This window comes from Bison bison, unplaced genomic scaffold (genome assembly GCF_000754665.1).
Source record: "Bison bison bison isolate TAMUID 2011002044 unplaced genomic scaffold, Bison_UMD1.0 scf7180017864072, whole genome shotgun sequence".
In the NCBI taxonomy this organism is placed as follows: domain Eukaryota; kingdom Metazoa; phylum Chordata; class Mammalia; order Artiodactyla; family Bovidae; genus Bison; species Bison bison.
In genome coordinates, this window is record NW_011494644.1 from 8,815,541 (window position 1) to 8,826,232 (window position 10,692).

Here is a 10,692-nt window from a genome sequence, read left to right on the forward strand (position 1 = left end):
CTTTTGCATTCCAGTCCCCTTTAATGAAAAGGACATCTTTTTTGGGTGTTAGTTCTAGAAGGTCTTGTAGGTCTTCATAGAATCGTCCAACTTCAGCTTCTTCAGCATTACTGGTTGGGGCCTAGACTTGGATTACTGTGATATTGAATGGTTTGCCTTGGAAACTAACAGAGATCATTCTGTTGCTTTTGAGATTGCCCTCAAGTACTACATTTCGGACTCTTTTGTTGACTATGATGGCTACTCCATTTCTTCTAAGGGATTCTTGCCCCAGTAGTAGATATAGTGGTCATCTGAGTTAAATTCACCCATTCCAGTCCATTTTAGTTCACTGATTCCTAGAATGTTGATGTTCACTCTTGCCATCTCTTGTTTGACCACTTCCAATTTACCTTGATTCATGGACCTAAACTTCCAGGTCCCTATGCAATATTGTTCTTTACAGTATCGGACATTACTTCCATCATCAGTCACATCCACAACTGGGTGTTGTTTTTGCTATGGCTCCATCTCTTCGTTCTTTCTGGAGTTATTTCTCCACTGTTCTCCAGTAGCATTTTGGGCACCTACTGACCTGGGAAGTTTATCTTTCAGTGTCCTATCTTTTTGCCTTTTTGTGTTATTCATGGGGTTCTCAAGGCAAGAATACTGAAGTGGTTTGCCATTCCCTTCTCCAGTAGACCACGGTTTGTCAGAACTCTCCACAATGACCCATCTGTTTTGGGTGGCCCTACACGGCATGGCTCATGGTTTCATTGAATTAGACAAGGCTATAGTCCATGTGATCAGTTTGATTAGTTTTCTGTATTTGTGGTTTTCATTGTGTTTGCGCTCTGATGGACAATGATAAGAAACTTATGAAAGCTTCCTGATGGGAGAGACTGACTGAGGGGGAAACTAGTCCTTGTTTTGATGGGCGGGGCCATGCTCAGTAAATCTTTAATCCAATTTTCTGTTAATGGACAGGGCTGTGTTCCCTCCCTGTTGTTTGACCTGAGGCCAAAGTATGGTGGAGGTGATGAAGATAATGGTGACCTCCTTCAAAAGGTCCCATGCATGCACTGCTGCACTCAGTGCCCCTGACCATGCACCAGGCCACCGCTGTACCAACCCATGCCTCCTCTGGAGATTCCTGGATGCTCACCAGCAAGTCTGGGTCGGTCTGTCTCTTGTGGGGTCACTGGTCCTTTATCCTGGGTCCTGGTGCACAGAAGGTTTTGTTTGTGTCCTCCAAGAGTCTGTTTCCCCAGTCCCGTGTAAGTTCTGGCAGCTCTATGGTAGGGTTAATGGCAACCTCCTCCAAGAGGGCTTATGCCATAACCAGGAGGTCTGCTGTACCCAGAGCCCCTGCCCCTGCAGCAGGCCACTGCTGAGGTGTACCTACACGGGAGACACTCAAACACTCAAGGGCAGGTGTGGCTCAGTCTCTGTGGAGACTGCACAAGGTTTTGTTTGAGCCCTCTGAGCATCTCAGGTGGATATGGGGTTTGATTCTGAATGAGATTGTGCCCCTCCTACCGTCTTGCTGGGGTTTCTCCTTTTCCCTTGGGGTATATTTTTGGTGGGATCCAACAGTCTCCTGTTGATGGTTATTCAGCAGTGAGTTGTAATTTTGGAGTTTTCTCATCTTAAGGACACTTAAGATGGTGGAATGAATCAGTTATTTATACACATATAGTTTTTTAGATTTCCTTCCCATTGAGATCCTCACAGAGCACAAAAGAGCTCTCTGTGCTATATAATAGGTCCTCATTAGTCATATACAGTAGGATATATATATCAGTCTCATTTGGGAATTAGCCAGCCAACAGGAGAGAGGACTGGAACAGGTGAAGACAAAAGACAAGTGCCATGAAAAATATCCAACCAAAGGCATATGGATTAGAGAAAGCAAATAGTATCCTGATTTGTTTTGGTTCCTGAACAGCTTTTTGGTCTATTTACAGTCAAGACATCTCCTTGGTATGTAACAAAGCTACTGAATATTTTATACTCTTTTCAGCAATATTTAATAGTGCATTGGGATTCTCTAATTTGGTAGAAAATGAAAACAAATTTGGATATTGAGCCTCTCCTATGCTGATTCAACCATGATTAATCTAGGTGAAAGATTGCAAACATAATCAGACCTCAAACTGACTGAGGGTCCTCAGCCTCAGTTCTATGGTAATTTGGGGCTAAATAGTTCTGTATTTGAAGGCTTTTGTGTACAGGATAGAATATTTAGCAGCATTCTTAATTGTCTTGGTCCACTAGATGAAAGCAACACCTGCTCCCCACCATGTGACAACCCACAAGGTCCAAATATTTCTGAAAGTAGCCCCTGATTAAGAACCACTGCTCTAGTGGGAAAGAACACTTTTGTCCTTATTTTGTGTGTGTGTTCAGTCCCTCAGTCAAGTCCGATGCTTCATGACTCCATGGACTGTAGCCCACTAGGCTCCTCTGTCCACAGAATTTTCCAGGCAAGAATACTGGAGTGGGTTGCCATTTCTTTCTCCAGGGGTTCTTCTTGACCCAGGGATCAAACCCACATCTCTTGCATCTCCTGCATTGGCAGGCAGATTCTTTACCACTGAACCACCTGGGGAGAGCTTTGTCCTTATTAATAACTGATAAAATGGTATATGCTAGTTCTATTATTTGAAAAAATTGTGACGAATCTTTAAAAAAATATGAACAATTCACAGTTCTTGCAGTCATTAGATGACAACTAAGTGATCTGATGTAAGGTATGAGTCAGTACCATTCTAGTGAGATGTCTCTGGATTTTTCAAATATTCTAATGATGGATAAAGGAAATTGTCTCTTACTGTGTAATGCAGCTACCTTTGCAAACCGCTCTCTTGTCTCCTAATACCTTATTAAGTGGTAAAAAATATCCATTAGAGATAGCTTTTTCTGTTAACATACCAGTTTTTATATATAATGTATAATATTTGTGGTTTTAGGTCAGCTTCCTTATTCTTGTGGAGTATACCTGAGTCGCCTTCTAAATACCAACTACATCAGTAAACTCTCCTTTGATTCCAACAAGCTGGCTTGTGCAAAATCCAGATTGGCTCACATTACAGAAAATCAGCTGGGGGCTTCTTCAGGCATGGCCAAATCCAGGGGCTAAACAATATATCCAGAATTTGGTTTCTTTGCTGAACTTCCAGTTCAAGTATTATGTTGGTTTTATTCTCAAGCTCAATGACTCGAGCAAGCTCTCTTTGAGAAAGAAAGACAAATATAGCATCTCTTCTTCCGTTGCTATCAGTTTTAGTCCCAGTGTAGAAAAAGGACTTGCTTCACTACCAGAAGCAAAAAGAATCTATTTTTTGCTTTGTCTTACTCTATTTAGGTCAGCAGCCTATTCACACACTTGTTCTTAAACCCATTGTGGCCCAGGGTTATGAGAAACTTTGATTGACTTACATCTACTTTATGTTCTGTGGTGTGATAATTAATTTCACGTGTCATCATAACTGGACTTTGTTTGGGGTGTGTCTGTGAGGGCACTGAGATTAGCACTTTAATCAGTGGGCTCAGTAAAGTAGATGGCCCTCCTCAGTGTGAGTGGGCATCATCCCATCCACTGAGGCCTGAATTGAACAAAAGGTGGAGAAAGAAGTGAGCACCCCTTTCCCCTACCTCAACACTTGAGTTGAAATGTCTTATGTCTGCCTCTTGAGAAATGTGTATGCAGGTCAGGAAGCAACATTTAGAACTGGGCATGGAACAACAGACTGGTTCCAAATAGGAAAAGGAGTACGTCAAGGCTGTATATTGTCACCCTGTTTATTTAACTTATATGCAGAGTACATCATGAGAAATGCTGGGCTGGAAGAAGCACTAGCTGGAATCAAGATTGCTGGGAGAAATATCAATAACCTCAGATATGCAGATGACACCACCCTTATGGCAGAAAATGAAGAGGAACTCAAAAGCCTCTTGATGAAGGTGAAAGTGGAGACTGAAAAAGTTGGCTTAAAGCTCAACATTCAGAAAACAAAGATCATGGCATCTGGTCCCATCACTTCATGGGAAATAGATGGGGAAACAGTAGAAACAATGTCAAACTTTATTTTTCTGGGCTCCAAAATCACTGCAGATGGTGACTGCAGCCATGAAATTAAAAGACACTTACTCCTTGGAAGGAAGGTTATGACCAACCTAGATAGCATATTGAAAAGCAGAGACATAACTTTGCCAACAAAGGTCCATCTAGTCAAGGCTATGGTTTTTCCTGTGGTCATATATGGATGTGAGAGTTGGACTGTGAAGAAGGCTGAGTGCCAAAGATTTGATGCCTTTGAACTGTGGTGTTGGAGAAAACTCTTGAGAGTCCCTTGGACTGCAAGGAGATCCAACCAGTCCATTCTGAAGGAGATCAGCCCTGGGATTTCTTTGGAAGGAATGATGCTAAAGCTGAAACTCCAGTACTTTGGCCACCTCATGCGAAGAGTTGATTCATTGGAAAAGACTCTGATGCTGGGAGGGATTGGGGCAGGAGGAGAAGGGGACGACAGAGGATGAGATGGCTGGATGGCATCACTGACTCGATGGACGTGAGTCTGGGTGAACTCTGGGAGTTGGTGACGGACAGGGAGGCCTGGCATGCTGCGATTCATGGGGTTGCAAAGAGTCGGACACGACTGAGCAACTGAACTGAACTGATGTCATATTCTCCTGCCCTCAGACTGGGATTTATGCCATTAGCTTCCCTGGTTCTCAGGCTTTCAAACTTGGACTGGAGTTACACCACTAGCTTTCCTGTCTCTGCATCTTGCAGATGGCAGATCATGGGAACCCTCAGTCTCAATGACCACATGAGCCAATTCCTCATAATAAATTTCTTTCTTTCTCTCTCCCTTTGTCTGTCTCTCTCCCTATCTCTGCATCTCTCTGTTTCACATGCACTAACACACATATCAACTCTTTTTTTTTTTTTGATGTGGACCATTTTAAAATTTTTTATTGAATTTGTTGCAATATTGCTTCTGTTTTATGTTTTGATTTTCTGGCTGCTAGGAATATAGGATCTTAGCTCTCTAACCAGGGATTGAACACACACCGGCTTCATCAGAAGGCAAAATCTTAACCACGGGACCTCCAAGGAAGTCTCCACATTTCAGCTCTTGAAGCTGGAGTCTAGTTCACTAATCTTCCTATGACATCATATAGAAAAATTTTTAAAGATTGAATAGTGGGACAGCACTCATTTTATAAATGGAGAATATAGGTCTCAAAAACCTTGAGACAAAGCAATGACCTTAGTTAATAGGAGGGACCAAATACTAAAACCAAAATCTGGCTTTCAAGTTTAAGAAGATGTAATCTAAATTTCCAAGGTTCAGCAAGTAAAAGTGGAATAAAAATAAATAATAAATAAAAATAATAAAAGTGAAAAATATTTTCTTTATACATTCTTGGGGTCATTTGATCATATCTAGTGTTTCTTTTTAAACCTTACTTGAATGAAAGAGACCCTGCGATGATTGCTAAAAATATAGTTTCTCAGGTTCACCTTCCATGGGTTTAAATTTACAAGGAATGCCTGGAATGTGGCCTAGGACCCCAGTTCTTATAGAAGGCAAGTTTGTAGAATGTTGCACATACTGGTAGTTTTCTCAACCCAGATCACCTAAGCAGAACCACTGTGGGTGGGAACTGGCGTCATTTTTTGTAAGTTCCCTGCTGATTCCAACGTGCAGAAAGTTTGAGAATCAAATGTATTATATGGTGGATCATTAATTCTGGGAAACTTATTACAAATACAGAGGCCCAGGTCCTATTCTACAGCAACAAATCTGAGCTTATGTATTTATTCTTAGCGTTCTAGATTTTTATACACATTAAAGTTTGAGGAACATTGTTGCAGAGCCTTCCTACTAAGTGTGGTCCCCAACTATTAACATCAACATCATCTGGGAGCTTCTTAGAAATGCAGTATCTCAGGTCCCACCCCAGACCTATTGAATCAGGATCTGCATTTTACAAATAACCCCCATGATTTGCAGTTTAAAGTTTAAGATGCTCCATGATAGCCCTTGTTTTCCTTATCTCCAGCAGCAAGTTAAGCTCTTATGGGACGATACTATAAAATATTGATATCCAAAAAAAGTAAAAGTGAAAGTGTTAGTCTCTCAGTCATGTTTGACTCTTTGCAACTCCATGAACTGCGATCCACCAGGCTCCTCTGTTCATGGGATTCTGCAGGCAAGAATATTGAGTGGGTTGCCATTACCTTCTCCAGGGGATCTTCCTGACCCAGAGATCAAACCCAAGTCTCCTGCCTTGTAAGCAGCTTCTTTACCCTCTGGGCCACCAGGGAAGCCCACTGGTGTCCAAGCCCCACTCCAAAATATTCTGACAAATTGGGCGGAAACTTGGGTAGGATCTTATTATTGATAATTTTTTAAAAGGTCCTTGCTATGCTAAGTCACTTCAGTCATGTCCGACTCTGTGCGACCCCATAGATGGCAGCCAACCAGGCTCCCCCGTCCCTGGGATTCTCCAGGCAAAAACCTTGGAGTGGGTTGCCATTTCCTACTCCAATGCATGGAAGTGAAAAGTGAAAGTGAAGTCGCTCAGTCATATCCAACTCTTAGTGACCCCATGGACTTCAGCCCACCAGGCTCCTCCGTCCATGGGATTTTCCAGGCAAGAGTACTGGAGTGGGGTGCCATTGCCTTCTCCAAAAAAGGTCCTTAGGTGATTCTAATGTGCAACCTGAGTTGAGAATCTCTGATAAAGAAAAGGTTTGCTCGCAGAGGGGCTAAAGTTAGATTTCATCTGCAACATTTATTAGATCTGTAACCTTGGATAAGTTTACAGCTTTAGCTCCTAGTCTGTAAAATAGACATGTGTCAAAAATACTATTCCTGGACAAAGGATGCAAATGAAGATGCTGATGTATTCCCTACCTGGTGTCTTAGTTTCTTGGAAGGTCTGTTCTGCATGGCAAAATTGAAAAAAACACCTGCAGCCAAATGGAGCTGAGGAAATCAGAAGGTAAAAATTATTTTTTATTAAGTAAAACCCTGGCAAAGAGGATAACACATTCTATCCTGGCTTCTGTTTGTGCCTCAGTCCAATAAGCCCAGCTTTCTAAAAGAGAGCCTAGATAGACTGTTTTCTTCCCTGGATCCTGCAAGCTGTTTCAACACCAACTTTCCCTCCAGTAGGTAAATCAGATGGTTCTTTATGCAATGACAAGCTTGACTGCCAGTTTAGAAGGAAGTACTGTTCTTCCACAAACACTTTCTGAGTCTTTTTCCTCATTATGTGCACACAGCGATGAGGCCAGCCATAGCAGTCTAATAGGCAAGGAAAACTTTTGGCTTTCAAGTTAGATTGTCGATAGGCATGTTTGATATGGCTGAATTTCTGACCTAATCAGCTGCCAGCGGTATCTCTGCTGAGCTCCCTCAGGGCATCAGAGCAAGCTGTATTTTACAATCTAACAGCTTAAACTGGCTCCAATATTAAGGAGCAAAGACTTGAAGAAAAAAAATAATGTTGGAGGAAGCTTGCATATGCAGAGAGGAACATTTGTGATGGTGGCAAGTGTGTTTGCACAGTATCTGCTCCTTGCCTGGAACCAAGCCAGAGACCCTGTGGTCATGCGAGCGGTGTTCTTGTGAACAGGTGCATCTGAATTCAAATGAAATCTTCAGGTCACTCAGCATTCGGTTATTTTACTGGAGATCTCCCAATGGAAAACTTTTGCCAAAAGTGTGGCAGAAAACAAAACATGAGCTTATCAGTGTGTGCCTTGGTCATGCTTCAGCCCTGGTTAAGTATGAGCATCCATCTGAAGATGCTGTGATTTCAGCTGTATTTCATATAGGCGCAGAAGGGAGCATGTCAAGTACTTCTGTATTAGTAAGGATGCTTTCAAATGCAATTTACTGAACACCTAAACAAACACCTGGATTAAATAGAATTTTATGGGTTCACATTAAAAAAAAAAAAAAAAAGAAGTCTAGGGTCATTAGGTTTCAGTCACTGTTTGATCAGGATTCTTCTTCAATTTCTGTCACTCTCCAGGCTTGCCCACTCAACTTTGTCCTCATGACAGTCAAATAGCTGGAAACGGGTCTAGAATTCATACCAGATCCTGCCAAAGGTCCTCTTCCCAACCATACAAAATTCTGAGCTTCTCTCTGATCAGTAAAACTCAGTTTGCTTGTCTAACACTAAGGCAATCATGTCCGTGGGATTGGCATTAGGCTGATTAACCTAAGAGGAGAATAGATAAGTAGATAGGTCTAGAGTGAAGTCGCTCAGTAGTGTCCAACTCTTCACGACCCCATGGTCTGTAGCCTACCAGGCTCCTCCATCTGTGGTGTTTTCCAGGCAAGAGTACTGGAGTGGGGTCTCATTTCCTTCTCCAAAGAGGAGAATAATTCCACCCAAACCACATAGCTACTTCTTAATAAGATAAATGGATATTGGGGAAGAAGCTAACACTTCCTATGTAGTTATTTTCTCTCCAGGCCTTAACAGTTCTTTTTTTTTTTTTTTTAATGAGGGAGAACTTGAGCAGATACAAACTAAATTCCAAAAGTACTTTAATGTTGGCTTTTGCAGTATGTATAATCTCTTCTCAAAGTGAGATACATGGAAATCCAGGTAAATTTCTGAAGGTTATCTCAGGGTGGAATAAAGCTATTATGAAGTGTAGGAGGTTTGATCTGCTGTTCATTGGATGCCTTCTTTTTTAATTAGCTAATTAATTTGGGTACCTCAGATCTTAGTTGCACCCCATGATCTTCAGCACATGGGCTTAGTTGCTCCACAGCACATGGGATCTTAGTTCCCTGACCAGGGATGGAATCCCCATTCCCTGCACTGCAAGGCAGATTCGTAACCACTGGACCACCAGGGAAGTCCCCATTGGATGACTTCTGACAGAGTTGATGAGAGAGAGAGAGGTTGTGTGTCCAAAAGGGGAGGCAGCTATCCCTTGGATTTCTGTATTCTCTGTGTATTTTAGCTCCTGGCTCACAACATTTCTTCATAATCCAACTTGTTTTTATCATTCTCAGTGGCCAAAAAATTCATGTAATTAAGTCACTTCATTCTTTCACTTGCTGCTGCTGCTGCTGCTAAGTCGCTTCAGTCGTGTCCGACTCTGTGCAACCCCATAGATGGCAGCCCACCAGGCTCCCCCATCCCTGGGATTCTCCAGGCAAGAACACTGGAGTGGGTTGCCATTTCCTTCTCCAATGCGTGAAAGCGAAAAGTGAAAGTGAAGTCTCTCAGTCGTGTCCAACTCTTTGCAACCCCATGGACTGCAGCCTACCAGGCTCCTTCATTCATGGGATTTTCCAGGCAAGACTACCGGAGTGGGCTGCCATCGCCTTCTCCGTCATTCTTTGACTTACTGTCCTCCAATAACCTTTCATTCTACCCTCTATCATTCACTCCAGGGTTCATAATCCTGAACTTCGCACTGCCAGTAATGGTACCCCTTCTGCACATCTAAAATGTATTTAAAAGAACTCAGTCTTAAATCATCACTGAATAGTTCTGTCCCCCTGTGCCAGGACCCTCAATGTAACAGCTCTTTCCTGCTCACAATCCTCCGATCCATTACCCCATTATCTTTCCACTGTTCATCAGTCTTCTCCTATCTTTGCTTGTCTCCTCATGTGGGTTAGATTTCATGACCCATTTTTAGAATTGCTCCCCTGAAAACATGGAAACTCCCTTCTCTCTCTTTCCTTGTATCTCATTCATTCAGATGACTAAATTCTTCTAACTAGCTAAATATTGCTGAGGAAAAAACTGAGACAGACAGACCAACCAGTTCTGCTTAAAACTCATGACCACACACCTGACACGGATGCCCCACCCTTCTGCAGTGTGTCTCCAGTAAGACTTCTTCCTGTCTTCTAGAGAACTATTTCCTTTCTCTGCTCTCGTCACGCACTTCATTCTAATTCTCCATGCCTTCTATGTTATTCTCTCACAGTGATAAGACTTCATGTGTTTTGGGAAAATAAAAGTCAATGGTGGAAATTTTTCATTACCTCATCACTAATCTACTCATGCTCTACTTAGACTTTCCTCCTGTAAAGATGGAGGAAATAGGGGGGAAGGCAGGTATGGGGAGTTAAAGTTTGATGGTATAGAGTTTCAGTTTGGGATGATAAAAAATTGGGGGAGATGAATGTTGGTAATGGTTTCATAACATTGTGAGTGTACCTAATACATTGAACTGTAAATTTTATTTTACTTATTTTTAATGGGCATACACAGAACAACTGTACAAAAAAGATCTTCACGACCCAGATAATCACAATGGTGTGATCACTGACCTAGAGCCAGACATCCTGGAATGTGAAGTCAAGTGGGCCTTAGAAAGCATCACTACAAACAAAGCTAGTGGAGGTGATGGCATTCCAGTTGAGTTATTTCAAATCCTAAAAGATGATGCTGTGAAAGTGCTGCACTCAATATGCCAGCAAATTTGGAAAACCCAGCAGTGGCCACGGGACTGGAAAAGGTCAGTTTTCATTCCAATCCCAAAGAAAGGCAATGCCAAAGAATGCTCAAACTACCACACAATTGCACTCATCTCACATGCTAGTAAAGCAATGCTCAAAATGCTCCAAGCCAGGCTTCAGCAATATGTGAACCATGAACTTCCTGATGTTCAAGCTGGTTTGAGAAAAGGCAGAGGAACCAGAGATCAAA